The 18721-nt window shown below is 39.5% G+C and overlaps 1 protein-coding gene across 1 annotated transcript in view; it reads left to right on the top strand.

The window, feature by feature from the left end:
* The first annotated feature begins 3464 nt into the window (after positions 1-3464).
* LOC134571440 (sodium channel protein type 2 subunit alpha-like) overlaps positions 3465-18721 on the top strand; it is a 154856-nt gene continuing 139599 nt past the window's right edge. The window contains exon 1 of the mRNA XM_063429692.1: positions 3465-3828. The gene's annotated coding sequence lies outside the window, so the exon portion shown is untranslated. The remainder of the gene's footprint in view (positions 3829-18721) is intronic.

Below are 18721 nucleotides of genomic sequence, written 5' to 3'. Positions count from 1 at the left end.
ATCCATACAGTCACATACCCAGCACCACAAATTGTCACACGTCCACCCTATCACATATGCAGTATTATTCATATATCCATACAGTCACATACCCAGCACCACAAATTGTCACACATCCACCCTATCCCATATACAGTATTATTCATATATCCATACAGTCCCATACCCAGCACCACAAATTGTCACACGTCCACCCTATCACATATACAGTATTATTCATATATCCATAGTCACATACCCAGCACCACAAATTGTCACACGTCCACCCTATCACATATACAGTATTATTCATATATCCATACAGTCACATACCCAGCACCACAAATTGTCACACGTCCACCCTATCACATATGCAGTATTATTCATATATCCATACAGTCACATACCCAGCACCACAAATTGTCACGTGTCCACCCTATCACATATACAGTATTATTCATATATCCATACAGTCACATACCCAGCACCACAAATTGTCACACGTCCACTCTATCACATATACAGTATTATTTATATATCCATACAGTCACATACCCAGCACCACAAATTGTCACACGTCCACCCTATCACATATACAGTATTATTCATATATCCATACAGTCACATACCCAGCACCACAAATTGTCACACGTCCACCCTATCACATATACAGTATTATTCATATATCCATACAGTCACATACCAAGCACCACAAATTGTCACACGTCCACCCTATCACATATACAGTATTATTCATATATCCATACAGTCACATACCCAGCACCACAAATTGTCACACGTCCACCCTATCACATATACACTATTATTCCTATATCCATGCAGTCACATACCCAGCAGACTTTTGCAGAAAAAAAAAATTCTGGATGGCAAAACTTTGTCCATAGTGGTTTGGCTTGTGAAATTTTCATTAACAAAAAAAAAAACATTCAGGTACACTAATCAGATAAAGAGCGCACAAATAGGCAATGAGCGTACTGCAAAATATGTACCTAATATTATATCATGTATATATATATATATTGCAATACACTAATAGGCATATTTTCCCATCATTTGGTTTACAGATCAAGTTAGAAAAAGTAACCAATAGACGGTAAATGTGGAGGAGCAGTGAGCGTTCGTTTTTGGAGATCTCTCCTTTATTAATGAACTGATATTCTTTCTGCAGCAGGCGAATTAGATACAGCAGGGCAGCACTTTTTATGTGCAACCCATCAGAATGTATATGTATTCAGGAACACGTGGTTGATCTGGCACTTCTAGTGACGGAGGAAGCTATTCGTTCCTTGACAGACACAAGTACTCTACAGAAAAGGCTGCTAGTGAAGTTTAAAGGTCTAATTAAGACATCCAGGCCATTTCATCTCAATAAAGTGGTATGGGTGCAGAGGTCCTTTACTTTTAACCCTGCCATGTAAGGCATTGTCATTTAGTATATTTGGAAATGCTTACATTGCAGGGTTAAATATGCATCTAGTGGCTGTCTATCTGTCTACCTATCAAAGTCCGTGATACTGCAGGATACCGCTCCGAGTGGCTGGGTGAACACAGCTACTTGAGGAAGTCTTAACCCTACAATATATACATTGCCGTTTCTCTAAAACTGCAATGTTTTACACTGCAGGGTTACGGGAACAGGGACACTGCACCCAGACCACTTCAATGAGATGAAGTGGTCTGAGTCTTGGTGCTTATAGTGTTCCTTTAAAAGAGCGTCCTAAAATATTTGCTTAAATAGTTTCTCAGGCTCTCAGCAACATTTTCATCCATCAACAAAAGGGAGAATTGAAACTGAAGAGAAAATCACAACGGACACTGGCAAGGTTATTCTCTAAAGTGAGAATTTAGAGTGAATTTCAAATTTACTTTGGCCTTATATCACACATTCACTTTGAATTTTCACTTTAGTAAATTACTCTCGATATGGTTTTCTAGTACACAGTCATTATTTGTCCTTGCAAAAAAAAAAAAAAACAACTGAGCGTGGATGAGGGGGGCATTGCCCCAGCTGCCCCTATGGACAGCCTCCACTGCTCTACGGCAGAAAGCTGCAAAGTGAACTGCCACTCTCAGCAAACCCTGCTCTTTCCATCGTGTGTTGCTTTTAAAAAAATATATATATAGTGCAGTCTGGTATATATCTTTAAAAAAAAAAAACAAACCTGCTGTGTCCATAATGTCCTGCTGTACTGGCATATATGGGAAAAGCTTACTTTAGCAACTAAAAACCGAAGGAATTTAAATGGGAAAGAACATTGCATTTACATTTTGGAATTAATGGATTATGCATATAATGCATATAATGTACTAAGAGAGTGAATTTCAAGCGGGAATGTCTCTTTAAGGAAGACTCCTGCCACCAAAACAACTTCATCTAAATTAAGTTGTTATGGTGCCAGTAGGTCCTTGGGAGCATTCTTGTATTCCAGGGATAAACCATTCTCAAAAGTAAGAATGCACCCAGGGGCCTCCTGGCACCATACCAACTTAATTTATGTGATGTTGTTATGGTGCCTTATGATGTTTATACCGTCCCTTTAATATGTGTTTGTTTAGATAAATGTTTCCCATTTTCCACAATATTTTGTTACATTTGCATTGTTGCATCATGCATGATCATGTTTAAATACAAACATGATTCACAGGGCTGGAAATGTACGAAAATGGCTGCTGCACAACCTCTTGGGATATATAAACAAAAATAAAGCTTCTAGCCACTATATAAGTTATTGGAAAATCAACTTAATGAAACCGAACAGAGATTGTCAGCTGTGATCCCAAGAGCTGTTCAAGAAGGCAGAAATATAATTAACCCTTTGGGGGGAGAAATTAAATAAACACAGGCACTATTACAAACTGCATCCTAGACATGAAACAGCTGTAGCCCATCCTTTATGTGGGTTACTGAAATGCACTTGTCCCCTCTAAGAGGAACAGGAGTGTTTGTAAATACCCCACCTGTGATTATGGCAAAAGTAAATGTAGAGTGAGATATACCTCATTAGCACTCAAAGGGTTAACTATCGCCCTATATAGCTTATACTGGATACCTAACCTTCCATTCTGACCCAAATCATGGCACATGATAGTCCAGAGCTTTTATCACAGCTTTGTCCATAGTTGTTGTATTAATGTCTGCTGTTTTTTGTGGTTTTCATTAGATTTATGGATAGTCTCAGGTAGCCTCAAATATAATAATAATTTTCCATATCATATTAACTCCTGCAAATGCACCCACTGTATTTACACAGAGAGGTGGTTCTAGTGACATCAGGAATGGGTGTTTTTTTTGTTTTTGTTTTTTTACTGAGCCCCCAGTTTCTCTTACACAGCTCAAACGAAACCAATAATTTTTTAGGGGTGTGGATTGTACATAGAGGGGGGCTGGGGCTCCTCTCTCTCGAAGGCATCCACTTGTTTGGGAGGCTCCTTCCCTGCCCTCCCTGCCATTGTTTTCATTCAATTCTCCTTTGCAGCCTCTAGGAAGGTGTCTGATCCATGCTTATGGATGTGCACCTGCTCCTTAGCAATAGCATCCTTCCTCCTCCCTTCCAGAGCTAGAACGTTGTGATCAGCATCCTCTGGGACACGCCTGGTACAGGGGGGCAGCATAGAACAGAAAGGATCTCCCTCTCTGAGCCAGGAGGAACGCAGACACCCAGCCAGCTACACGGGGAGGACAGACACAAATAGAACAATAAACTAGCATCCTGCTCGTGGGTCCCATTCTGATGGACGGAAAATAGCCAAGGTTATTCCTAGACCCTGTGGGAGGTTATATCGCGATCACACAGCTTGGAGGAGAGACAATATTGTTCGTCTGCTTGGGTAAGTCCATGGTGAACCTACATACACATTCATGGCTTCTCGCTTTCCTTTAACCACCTTTTCTCTGTAATCAGCTGCTATTGTGATTTCATTCCTCTGTAAAAGAGATGTTTTTTTATAGCAAAGTGTCGATCTGTAGCTGTGTTTTTATATTCAATGTATATATGTATAAATACAAGGCTTGTCTATATATACATACATACATATATATATATATATATATAGTATCCACAAATGTTAATATATATGTGTGTGTGTGTGTGTATGTATATATATATATATACACACACATATACATACATACATACAGATACATATATCCACATACAGATATATAGACACTGGGAATCTATTAAATATTCATAGCTGTGTTCTGTGCTGTAGGGGGATGGATCTTGATAAAGGGGAATTGCCTGTATAGGGGTGTAGTGATTATGTTGCCCTAATGAATTAACTGATTTGGTGATGCAAATCCAAGAGAATGCATTGGATTTCAAGGCAGGCCTCTCCATAAGATGAGATAGGGTCTCATATTTGGCAGTGGATTTGCATTTATGGCTTGCTTTGGTCACTCCTCCCCCACTCTACGCAATGTGCTGTGCTTTTTAGCTTTCAGAATGGGTGTCAGATCATTTCTAGAAATGACTAGTCTAGAAAAAGATGCAGAGTGATGGATTGACCTCAGTGTGCTTCTTTATGCTTATATATCGCATACATTCACAGAGATTTTGAAGGTCAAAACGTCACACAGTTTATATGGAATGTGTTAATCAAAATGTATTGGTTTATTTGCAACAATATCTCTAGAATAGATCTTATCTCCCATTTTACAACATTATTACTACATTATGAATAAATGGTTCCTTTCCAACGATAAACACTATGGTCAGAAAATATATATGTATTTTATGACTAATTTTTCTTAAATATTACTTTATTATACCAAAAGACCTGTTTTTTTCAGTGTAAGTAGGGCTGCATCTAGCCAGATAAGGAACCTGTTATTGGATACACATTGTTTGCTCCGCACCCCCCAGGTTTATAGCTGAAGTAATGTGTTATAATTGAAACAACACAATTTACTAACACGATATAGTGATATTTACAATTAATGATGTTTTCTGAAGGAGAACTGGTAGGCCTTGTTTTCAAAATGGTGAAATAAAATCATTCAACCTTTTCTACATTTTAATTGTATGCCTAATACCCATTCCTCCAATAATGAAATGTTGCAATTGTCTATTGCATTGAGCAGGCAAGTCCAACTAAGGCCCTTCAGTTTAATATTGGACGTGTTTTGTCTGTATTCTCAAACATCTGCTGGCAGTGAATTGTGGGAAATGTATCCCCAGCAACAGCTGGAGGGTTAAGGTTTGACATCATTGCACTGACTGCTTAACCCATTAAGTGCCAGGGGGCTGAGGCATATTCAGTCTAATGGGTTAAGGAGAGTGCCTGGTGGGTGTGGGAATATTCTGTCACACCCCACCTATCATTCCTAGCTTTAAGTACTGTATATGAGAAACCGAAATGTGTTTTTATAGCGAGCAGTAAATGTAATAAATAATTTAATTACTGTATTTGCTTCTAAAGAGAATGTTTAAATGTTCCAGCTATTTTGAAACCAATTAAATAAATTAGGAATAATTAAATTTTTAACGGTAGCATTACAATAACAAAGGATGTGACAATCCTTGTTCTAACGGGGTTAATCTGGGCGGGTTTTTTTTATGTATATTTTTTTTTTAACAGAGGAGTTATGGCATGCCTGTAAGTTAGACATGAGGCCTGGCATAACTAGGGCAACCATGCCTCACAATTTCCTAGGGAGTCAAATGGAGCATGTACATAGTACAGAGCTGTATCTGACTCAGTGCTCGTCTTCCGCATAATGGATTTTTTTTCTTTAAGAGTCTTTCTAATTAAATAAGAAAAAAAATGGACAGTTTAAATGATAACAATCATTTACAGACTAGAAAAGTAATCGTATCCTGTTTGTAGTTTATCACTTCTAACAGCATATCATGTGGTGTCAAAGCAGACATCTGATATTGAGGCCAGAAAATCAGTTTATTAAAAAAAAACATATTAATATATATATATATGTGTATAAGTAACTGCTGATTTTACAAAAAAAAAATAGAATACTGAATCAATGATGTTATGGGGTCGAGTAAATGATGACAGACTAAATTTAATCCAATTTTTTTATTTTCTGATAATATATTTTAACGCTTTGAAAGGTGACTACCTATATGCATTGGAAGAATTTAAATGAAATATTGATGTGATTGTCTGGCACAAATCATTTAGCGTATCTAGGTCAGATTTCTACATTAATATTTCATTTCAATCTACCCTATTGGGATATTTTCAGTATTCCTGCAACACATATAATAATAATCAACTGTTATTATTTTCAGTACATTTCCTGGAGTACCCTATGGAGGAGGCCGTCTTTAAACCTCTTTGTCCAGAAGCTTAGGTTATGTTGCCAAAAACCAGGCTGGTAGTCAAGAACTAGTTTGAATAGCTGTCAGAAAGACAGCCACTAAAGTGGTTTAACACTGCAATGTTTTATTTTCAATGGTTAAAAGGATTGGGCCACTGCACTCAAACCACTTCATTGAGATAAAGTGCTCTGGGTGTCCCTTGAAATGTTTATTTTTTTTTTTGTACTTATACTGCAATAACTAGACTACAATAAATAAACTACAATAATAACAATTTATTTAGTATTATGCTGTGAGGCATCAGCCCACAAACCTCTCTATGCTAGTAGCGCAGAGGGCAAATGCCCCTCGCCTTGCCAGCCTTCCCCTGCATAATATCACGAAAAACAGGACTTATGTGTTGACTTAATTCATTTTCACAAGTAATAACTGCATAGTATAATATTGATATGTACAGTAAAGTATCATAATATTGTTTGTTCTATCTGTCTATCTACCCAAATGTCTAGTGATAACTTAATCAAACAAACTATACCAAGGCCAAATATCATGTTATGACTGTACAATGAGCATTGGAGACGTAAAGCTTACCAGCACCACAACCCACAATCCTGATTTACCACTATATATAGAAACACAATGAATTGTAAGTAGGATACAGTTAGACAGGAGATAAAGTACCTAATTTTTCCCAAAGGCACGGGTTGCTTTCAGACCATGGTTTCATGTTTTGATAATTAGATTAGTACATTGTTCCAAAACATAATAGTAATAACTGGTACAGCATTGTATACAGTGTTTTCGTTCTGTCAAAGTCCAGAGTTTTCTTGCAATCAGTTCAGTACTTTAAAATGGATGAGAATCCAGGTAGTTCAGAGTAGGTGTGTTTTGCCTGTGAACTAACACAAAATGCATGGGTTCTTTACAGTTCTACTACAGGGGCATGCATCATTCCAGATATCTGTGTATTACAACAACCTCAATCATCTTTTTTTCACATACATATAAGACATTTGGCACACATACATGCTTAGCGAGTAAAAAATACACAACATTAAAACTGTCTCTCATTTTTTCTTATAAAGATTACTTTAGCATTGTATTCACGAAAATAAATGGTATTTTCCTATTCTAAAAGAAAGACAAGTTCTGGTACTCTCTTATATCACCTATTATGATTTTAGAAGAGTTTTCTTTCAAACCTAATGTCACCATTACCAATTGTGGTACAACAGGTACAAACAATTTGTTGTGCCCTACACATACTGTACCGCATTGGGCAGTACTCAAGATATCTTGTGTGAGATCCACACGATTTTGGTTCTTACACTTGCAGGTCCCCCAGAAGTTTGGGGCCCTGAGCCAGAGTCCTGCTTATCCCACCCAAAGGGCAGCACAGATTGAACCAACACTAACTGAAAGCACACACGGAAAATCCATAGTTCATTTCATATAGAACTAAAACATAGTCCGAGCACAAAGAAAATAGGAAAGCAGAGCTCACATCACATGTTCACATCAATCAACAGAGAAACAATTAAAAACATTAACTCTTAACATCCATGTCTCAAAACAGGAAGAGCAATAATCTCAAAGTACATATTTATACTACTATAGAGTGTTAATAGTGAGTAATTCAAATAAAGATAATTAAATATATTCTAAATAATAATAAGATTTTTTTTCACTATATAGTGTATATTTTTTATTTTAGAAATGGTGACATATTTTGTTGTTGTTTTTTTGTTTGTTTTTTTAAATCTGTCTACCAGATTTTGTTTTGTAATTAATCATTAAAGGTACACTATAGTCAGAACACCAGAACAACTACAGTTTATTGAATTTGTTCTGGTGAGTAGAATCATTACCTTCAGGCTTTTTGCTGTAAACAATGTCTTTTCAGAGATAACTTCACTGGCCACTCCTCACATGGCTGTTAGAGATCCTTCCTGGGTCATGGCTGCCTAAAATGCATCCACACATTCAGTATCTCCTCCCTCTGCATGCAGACACTAAATTAGATTGACTGCTAATGTCACATGTTCTCAGTAACCAATTGTTTCAAAATAGCAAACATTGGTGATAGTTTTAAACACTGAGATACAATTCCTAAACAGCTACCAACATAGACAAACTGACAGATATAAACTGGCAGTATTAAAAAAAATAATACAAATAACACCAAGCTGGTAATAATGGTGTAGTATTGTTTTACGAAGACATACGTTCATTATATTTCAGGTGACCAGTCTCCTTTAATTTGTTCTGATATCAGTGATGGACAAGATAGGCCCCATCTATTTCAACAGAGTAGTAGTCATTCATTTTTTTTATTTACTAATACAGCTTGGTTAAAAGAGGTATATTTGAATAATTCCGATTGTCTGATAATGTTACCATTATTGACCTGAGATAATAGAGCGCTCGTTCAATTAATACAAAACATGTTTTTCTTTAACTAAATACATTTGTTAATTGTTCAGCAACTGGGTTTCTTTAATTCCTTACTAGCCTTCCACAAATGAGTCATTTCTTATTCCACATATTGATTCAAAGGAATTGTAAGCCAAGCCTGCGGTTTGCAGATTTTTTTTTTCCTCAGTTTTGCCTGAGGGTTCTCGTACATTTTACTTGTCATCAAAGATAATGTGACGATAATTGTGTCTGCGTCCACAGAGGAAAAGGTGATTCCTAAAATCCTCCCTTATCTGGATGGCCAGTTAAAGAAATCAAATTAGGTCTACATCTTATACTGAATTAATACTATGTTGATTTTTTTATTTTTATTTTTTTTTTAAAGTAAATTACATACTGGCCTGCCAGGATAATAGCAGGCTATTAGCAACCCAAATTCAGAATATATTATCCTGTATAGTGAATACTAAAATCACTACTAGTTATGTCTGCTTGTGACTGCATGGTCCTGTTGGGATAAAGGTCTGTTGGCCAGGACATCTGGCAGTCAAGACATGTATCCGCTGGACAGGAATATCTCACAATATTAGAACAGTTAACTGCTTACTCGTTAGAAAGAACACATTACAAATAACTTATTACCAATTTGCTATACAACACTCACTAATACACTATTTACTAGCTAAATATCTCACTAACTAAACATCTCACACTAATGCAATACCTGCAGTCCTCACACAGCTAACATACAGTCCAACCCACACAATTAGCAGCACAAATTCCATATATGAACTCTACCTACTGCACAGATCTTACTGACCTACTACTTTTAAAGGACACTCCAGACCCCTAAAATACGTCAGATTGTTTTGTGTGTGAAGAATATGTCCTCTTTTTTCCTTTAACAAAAAGTGCAGATTTCAATAGAAGTTGATACTTTTACAAATTAACTTTTGTCACATTGACACCCAGCCGGTCCTTTTACTTCCTGGTTTGGTTAGCTCAGTGGAGCTAAACTCGAGGCAGCAATTGCCTAGAGCATCTACCTTACAAAGACTGCTCAATGAGCTGTGAAGTTTGCGGTTGGACAGCGACAAAAAAATGCAAGCCTGGGTTAAAAGGGGAGGGTTGTTTTCTTTGGGGCATAGCTACTAAACAATGACTGTTATTTTTTTATTTTTTTTTGGTGAGGGAGTGGAGTGTCTCTGTAAGCACATAATTCTTTAACATAACAATGGCACAGGTCAACTTTGCCCCAACATTTTGTTGGATCTGTCATGCTGCCATCTCAGTCCTGCAATGGCTATTGGAGTAATGATAAAGTCTGATAATGTCCGCCCCCGCCAAATTATTATTATTATTATTATTATTGCCATTTATATAGCGCCAACAGATTCCGTAGCGCTTTACAATATTATGAGAGGGGATTTAACTATAAATAGGACAATTACAAATAAACTTAAAGGAACAATAGGTTGAAGAGGACCCTGCTCAATCGAGCTTACATTCTATAGGAGGTGGGGTGTAAAACACATTGGGACAGGAACCTATAATAGAACATAGAACATACACATGTTGCAGAAATTAAAATTATGTGTATGAGCTGTGATGAAATCAGCACAGGCAAGGCTACCAGTACCAGTATCATCTTTCCTTACAGAGGATTGTGCCCTTCATTTCTTGTGACATACCACCAGCCTTTAGCCTGTTAGGTTGGCAGAGCATTATGGGAAATGTAGTTCACAAACATTTTCCAAAGTTAGTCATCACAGCCATTGGTACTATTTAGTCAGCCCTTGTCTCAAATACACAACAAGGAAAATCATATTTCGATATACTAGTTTGAATTATTTGGATTCGGCCTGCTAACAATCATCACATGCAGCGAGGTCACATTGAGGTGCTGGCATTAAGGGGGGATATAATAAATTGTATGTCAGTACTCTCTGTATATATTGTGCAACACAGTGACAGGACATTAAAGGACCACTATAGGCACCCAGACCACTTCAGCTTAATGAAGTGGTCTGGGTGCCAGATCCAGCTAGGTTTAACCCTTTTTGCAGTAAACATAGCAGTTCAGAGAAACTGCTATGTTTACCTATGTGTTAATGCAGCCTCTAGTGGCTGCCTCATTGACAGCCGCTAGAGGCGCTTCCGCGCTTCTCACTGTGATTTTCACAGTGAGAAGGCGCCAGCGTCCATAGGAAAGCATTGAGAATGCTTTCCTGTGGACTGGCTGAATGCGCGCGGCTCTTGCCGTGCATGCGCATTCAGCCGGTGATGGAAGAAGAGGGAGGAGAGTCCCCAGCGCCGAGGGAGCCCGGCGTTGGAAAAAAGGTAAGGGATTAACCCCTTCCTCCCCCTTCAGCACCACGGGAGTGGGACCCTGAGGGTGGGGGCACCCTCAGGGCACTATAGTGCCAGGAAAACGAGTATGTTTTCCTGGCACTATAGTGGTCCTTTAAAATCCAACTCTGACTATGAAGCTGTATCAGCATGAATCGCTATTATGCTGCCTGTTTACCTAGACTGTGCAGGACGTGACATCTATTTAACGTAAAGTAAGCAAAGTACAATTGAATCTGTTACTCATATGCGCTGATGGAGATTAATCTGTTTAATAAAAGAGGATGAGCAGTCTTGTTTGCGTCACTGGAAACCAAAACAGAAAAGTCAGCAGATAACGTCAGAGCACATTTCCAATATGAATCTGTTATTGAAGATAACACTTAACACATTTAACTAACATGGGGGTAAACAAAACCCCGTGTAATGATGCTTAGCTTTGTCACAGGACTACATTTTCCGTGATGGAAAACTTTAGGCTAAGTAATGAAGTCTGTGCCACATTTCACGATCACTGCGTTAGGCTTTACTAGACTTTACTAAGTGAAGAAAAAGCATTGATTACTCCAGATGCAGGCAGGGCCCTGTTGTAAGAATATGTATAGGCAGGGGTCAAGTCCTGGGGAAAAAAAGTGTGGGAACTCCCCCCCCCCCCAAGAAAAAACACCCGTATGTATATATAAACGCGTGCACACACATACACTCACAGACGCACACACATACTCAGACACTCACACAGTGGTGTATTTTAATTTTGTGCTGCCCTAGGCATGACTATACCTGAGCACCCCCTAATCTAAATTTACCACCCCTTCCTGTCAAGGGCGCACCGCTTCCTGATTAAGAACCCACCCCTTCCTCTTTAGACTCCACCTTTTCCTGCTCCTTTTAAAGAAATACTGTAGTGCCCAGAAAACAACGCTGTTTTCCTGGCACTATAATTCCCTATAGTGCCCCCCTCCCTCATGCCCTCCCCCACTCGACACTGATAGGGTTAAAATCCTATGGGTATTAAGCAGATGCTGGATGTCCTCATGCACAGGGTGAGGACGTCCAGCATCAGTTAGGCGACTTTTGGTCACCTAACCACCCGAACGTCCCTCTAGTGGCTGTCTGTTAGATAGCCACTAGAGGTGGAGTTACCCCTCAAGGTAATTATTGCAGTTTCTGAGAAACCGCAATAATTACACTTGCAGGTTTAAGGGGACTGGGACACTGCACCCAGACCACTTCAATGAGCTGGAGTTGTCTGGGTGCCTATAGTGTCCCTCTAAGCACACTCTCTGACAGACACCCACACTGGCAGATACACACTGACAGTAACACACACACTCAGTGACAAACACACAGACGTCACTGATTTGACACACACACATTCACTGACACACAGGCATTCATTGACAGAGAGACACACACAAACACACTGACAGACACACACTAATAGTCACACACACACTAAATGACAAACAGACTCTCACTGATTTGACAGACACTTACAAACATGCACTAACAGAAGCACATACACACAAACATGCGCTAACAGAAGCACATACACACACATGTGCATACACTAACAGAAGCACATACACTCATACGCACACACACGTGCATACACTAACAGAAGCACATACACGCAAACATACACATGCATACACTAACAGAAGCACATACACTCATACATGCATACACTAACAGAAGCACATACACTCATACACACACACGTACATACGCTAACAGACGTAAATACACTCATACACACACACACACTGACACAAACACACTAATACACTAAAAGACATAAACTTACATACATACACACACACATGGCGAGGGAGCTGTGTCCTCTCTGCTCCCTCTCGCCGCATGGGTTGTCTGCTGATGCAGGGAGCCGGAATATGACGTCATATTCCGGCTTCCTGCATCAGGAAACGGCGCGCAGCGAGAGTGAGCAGAGAGGACACAGCTCCCTCGCCGCGTGTGACAGGGAGAGAGCCGCCTGCCGGGGGGGGGGGAGGGGGGGGGGGGGAGGGGTGGGCACAATCAGGTGGAACACAGGGCATTTGGGGGCGCCATTTTTCCCACGCGTCCCACGCGTTCCTGCAGGACTCGAGCCCTTTGTCTAGGCCCCCCTAGCACAAGGGAGATCTAAACTGTCATACATCTTTCACAATGCTTTGCCCACGCGGGATCTACTATTTGTCCATACTTGCAGTGCTTTATGTGTGAGCTGTGTTTGGGTGTTTGAATGCGAGCATGTTTTTGTATGGAGTATGTGTGTGTGAATGAAGGGGTGTATTTGTGTGCAGTGTTGGCATTTGAGTACAGGGGTGTGTTTGTATACAGTGTTGGTGTTTAAATGCTGGTATGGGTTTGTTAATAATGTTGGAATTTGAATACAGTGGTGTGTTTGTATGTAGTGCTAGTGTTTGGTTGCAGGAGAGCGTTGGCCCATAGTGTTTTGAGTGTAGGGGTGGGTTTGTATGTAGTATTGGTATTTAATTTCAGGGGTGTGTTTGTGTACAGTGTTGGCATTTGAATGTTGGGATGTATGCACATATGGGAATACACTGTCACACATACACACATACAGACACCCAAACACACTGACACACATATACATTTATACACTGACACACATGGGGGGTTTCCGCATCACGTGACATGTGAGTTTTACTCAGCCAGTGCCGCAGAAGTGCCTCTAGTGGCTTTCAGTATGATAGCCACTAGAGGTGGACTTAACCCTGCTATGTTTTACATACAAGGGTTTAAAGGACAGGGACAAATTGAGATGAAGTGGTCTGGCCGACTACAGTGTCCCTTTAAGTCCTGATCTATACTCTAGAATGTATTGTTCTGCATATTTATATGAATAACTATTATGTATGCTATGTTAGCGTTTATTCTGGATAAGTGGTTTTGGCATTATTGTGCTTAATAGTCTTAATCGTAAGACTATTGGTTAATTTGTATTGCCTTGTTCTGTGTGTGTGTCATTTTTTAATTGAACATGATGTTGGTTATTAGTTTGGACTGTGCCTTTTTTTTACTGTGTCATATTGAATTTAGAATCTTACAATGATAAAAAGCATTTTGGCTCACAATAGACCTGGCAAATTCATTTTGTAATTTACATCAAGTGTCCGCAATGCCGCCATTATATTTTAATTGCTTTTTTATCTTTTAGCTCATTGTGTTCCAGTTAAAGCATTCACTTGTTAGCAGCTGCCAGTGCACAAGCAACATGTTTTTAACAGAACTAGTCTGCGTTTTACTTGAGTTAGACTGCATCTGGTATATCACCATTAGTTTCTTGATATATGACAACGCCAAACCATATCTAGGGGTCAAATGTATGCAAGAGTCATCCATATGACCATGACACTTTTGGGTATATATATATATATATATATATATATATATTAATATATAAATATTAAAGTGTTATAAAAAATGTCACTTAGATTCCGTCATTATTGTGATCTAATTAAATAAAAATCTAGTAAATTCTGACAATTTTTTTCAGAAATTCCTATTTATGAATACCACCAAATTTGTAGTGGTTATAAATTCTGCCATTTTTGTTTTAGAAAAAGTGGAGAAAAAATTCATAGATCCATTGAATTTCCAAAATTTGGGGGATATTCAAATGTGACAGTTTGTGCACACAAAAAGAAGAAAGAATCAGACAGATTTAAAAGGATGGTATAGTCATCAAAACTTAATAAAGCAGGTTTAGTGTATATATCAAGCCCCTGTAGTCTTACTGCTCAATTTTCTGCCATTTAGGAGTTAAATCACTCTTGTTTCTGTTTATGCAGCTTTAGCCACACCTCCCTTGGCTGTGACTTACACAGCCTGCATGAAAAAAAAATTGGTTTCATTTTCAATCAGATGTTAACTTGTTTTAACAGTTTTTATCTCCTGCTCTCTAAATTGATATTTAATCACACACAGAATGCTCATGTATGGTCTAGAAGGCTATCAACAGAGCAAGGGATATGACATTTTAAATTAAACAGAATGTGCAATAAAGGAAGTTTAAACTTTACAGGAAGTGTTTATGAAGGATGTGCAAGTCAGATGCATAGAGGTGTGACTATGGATGCATAAACAGAGGGATTTTGCTTCTAAATGGCAGAGAATTGAGTAGTGGGACTACATGGACATGATCCATACACCAAAACTGCTTCATTAAGCTAAAGTTGTTGTCTTGCCTATAGTGTTACTTTAATAATTAATATTGCAAAAATAATTATTTGCCAAAATTTAGACACTTTGATAAATCTCCCCCATTATCTTCTGCCAACCCTAGTGCATCACAAATGGTCATAGAATAGAATATTAGAAACGGGATATAGAAGGATTTGTAACCTTTTTTTAAAAGGAAGAGTCACTTTCCATGATTATTAATATTTTCTTTACTGGCGCCGTCTTGGCTCCCTGGTAGTCATCATTAAAAGGTCTGCCCTTTCAAGTCATTGAATATAATATAAAAGGAAAAATGTAACAATTTTTCTACATGTCCTCTTCCAAATTTCTGAACTGGATTGGGATGACTACAGCAAATATTTAATATACATTTAAAATATAACAGAGTAACACATGAAACAACATTAAAGATTATTTCCAATTTTTTATTCAGTGAATCTGAGCATTTTAATTATTTTTACATATATTCTGTTTGGATGGACATTAGTATCATGTGAAGCTACATCTAAATTGCTAATGGGAAGTGAGCCCATCCAATCTTCTCCATCCCCCATTACAGCTATATCTGCTAAACACCATTTTCTAATTAATTGGTTCAATGCCTTTTATGATTTGTAAATACAAGTTGTTAATAAAATGTGAATTGCAGCAATCTCTCTATTTCACATAAGGTTTTGATTTGTTTTATTTAGGAGTGTGCTGGCACATCAGTTGTGGATCGAGTGTCAAAGGGTGGTCAAGATCTAGTTATTACAGGTGGTCTGATCTCCCCAACTGACTTTGCATCATTTTGAGTTATTTATTCTTACAACAGCTGTGGTACCTACCTCCTCCTGCTGCTTGAGACCTATCAGCTCTATCTGTGGAGATTAGAGGTGGAGATTGGAAGTGACATCATGTTCCTTGAGATTTCCACACAAACAGAGCACTCGTGCTGTGCTTGTGAATGATGAATGAATGGTGAAGAAGCAGAAGTCTGGCAAATAAAAAGGATCTCTTCCAAGGATGTTGCTTGTGGAAGATGACAGAGGCTGGTGGGAGTACGCAAAGAAAGTGAAATGGGCAGAGGTTCATGTGGGATGATTGGAAAAGAGAGATATAGGTTTAGATGGGACTTAGATACCGAGTGCCCGGTATTAGAGAGAGACATGTACAAACAGGGCCAGACTGGGGATACAAAGCAGCCGTGGAAAAAAATCTATGCCAGCCCCATAAGTCATTGCGCCATATATTGTCACATGTAATATGTAAGGCTATGTCTTGCCACCCCAGATGATTGAGTAATATATATTTTTCTAATATAAAATATTGGTCCTTTCAGATAAAACATTTAATTATACAGTAAGCATACTCACATGCAGACACAGATAATCTCACTGACACACACAAGCTCATTGAAACACAGCCTCATAGACAAACAATCTCCCTGATGTATATAAGCTCATTGACATAAAAACACAAGCTCACAGATGCACACACATAGGCTCACTGACAGACAATCTCACTGACACACACAGGCAAGCTTACTTGGTATACACACAAACGTAGTACAGACAAACTCTGACACACACAAGCTTTCTACAGACAAGCTCACTGTCACACACGCTCACTACAGAAAAGCTCACTGATACACACATGCTTCCTACAGACAAGCTCACTGACACACACAAGATCACTACAGACAAGCTCATTGTCACACAAATGCTCACTACAGACAAGTTCACTGACACACACATGCTCCATACAGAAAAGCCCACTGACACACACATGCTCCCTACAGAAAAGTTTGTAATAAACATATTCTATATATTCTGTGGCACAATGTCACACCTACAATGGAACAGACATGATGATATGCTTCTAAAACTCTCTTTAGAGGGATCTGGTTATATATGCAGTGGAGATCCTCAGGCTTTATCAAACTGTTCTAAAACAATCTGACAGAATTCATGAGCGGTATGCACCGATTTGTAGAGCTATAACCAATGACACACGTACACACTCAAGCTCACTCACTAGCAGACACACACACAAGCTCACTCACTAGCAGGCACACACACACACACAAACATACAACAGTTTGATAAAGCCTGAGGTTCTCCACTGCATATACTGCTCACTCACTAGCAGGCCCACACACAGCTTAATGTAGTGTTTCTGGTGTCGATAGCTTGTCCCTGCAGGCTTTTCAATGCAAACACTGTCTTTTCAGAGAAAAGGCAGTGTTTACATTGCTTCTTAGTGACACCTCTAGTGACTGTCACTCAGACGGTCACTAGAGGTGCATCTTGAGTCAGTGCTGCACAGTGTGCAACATCTACATTCAGCTCCTCCACGCTCTGCATGGAGGCGCTGAATGCTCCCCATAGAGATACATTGATTCAATGCATCTCTATGAGGAGATGCTGATTGGTGTAGCTTTTTGCAGCCAATCCTATGGCAAAACATTGGATTGGCTGAGATCCTCAAGCTTGATGATCTCAGCCATAGCGGCAGGGCCAGTAGAGGGAAGAACTGCACGGTGTGGGGGGAAAAAGGTGAGTAAAAACACTATTCCCTTGCCAATGGAAGGGGTCTGGTAACCTAAACACACACACACAGACACACACACACACACCATGACACACACATATAACATGACAGACACACAGACACACCATGACACACACATATACCATGACACACACAGAGACACCATGACACACACACACCATGACAGACACACACACACACACACACACACCTTGACAGACACACACACCTTGACAGACACATACACCATGACACACACATACACACACCATGACACACACTTACACACACCATGGCTGACACACACACCATAACACAGACAGACACACACACCATGACACAGACAGACAGGCACACACACATAGACACACCATGACTCACACATTATTGCTACCTAGGGGTTCAGTGGGCGACTGGTCAGGGTATTGTGCAGGCTGGCGACATGCTCGGTGGTCGTGCAGGGTAGGCGACTGGTGGCGCGAATAGGGAGCTCTGCTGTCTCTGCTCCCCAGCGCGCAGCTTAATGAGACCGGGGCCGGAATATGATGTCATATCTCGGCCCCGGTCTCATTAAGTAGCGCGCTAGGGCGGGGGAGCAGAGCAGAGACAGCACAGGTCTCCCTCCGGCCGCCAGCACACCAGCTGTCTGTCCAAGCCCAGGTGCCGCGGCCCACCGGGAAATTTCCTGGTACCCTGGTGGGCCAGTCAGGCCCTGTATACAAAATGTTGAGCCAAGACAAATGTGAAGGGGGTGGGTTAGCCTGAAGTGAGAATGATGTGGGTGCAATAGAGCAGAGACATGTTGGGAGTTGGGATCAGACAAATGGGAAGTGGAGACACAAGTGAGTAAGATGGGAGATAACAGTGGTGAGATGTAAAGATTGGTGATGGGAGACAAGTTAGGGGTGACTGAGAAACAGGGGAGAGACACAAAT

This window comes from Pelobates fuscus, chromosome 8 (genome assembly GCF_036172605.1).
Source record: "Pelobates fuscus isolate aPelFus1 chromosome 8, aPelFus1.pri, whole genome shotgun sequence".
NCBI classification, from domain to species: Eukaryota; Metazoa; Chordata; class Amphibia; order Anura; family Pelobatidae; genus Pelobates; species Pelobates fuscus.
Note: the sequence above shows the minus strand (reverse complement) of the source record. Positions and strands in the feature narration are given on the sequence as shown.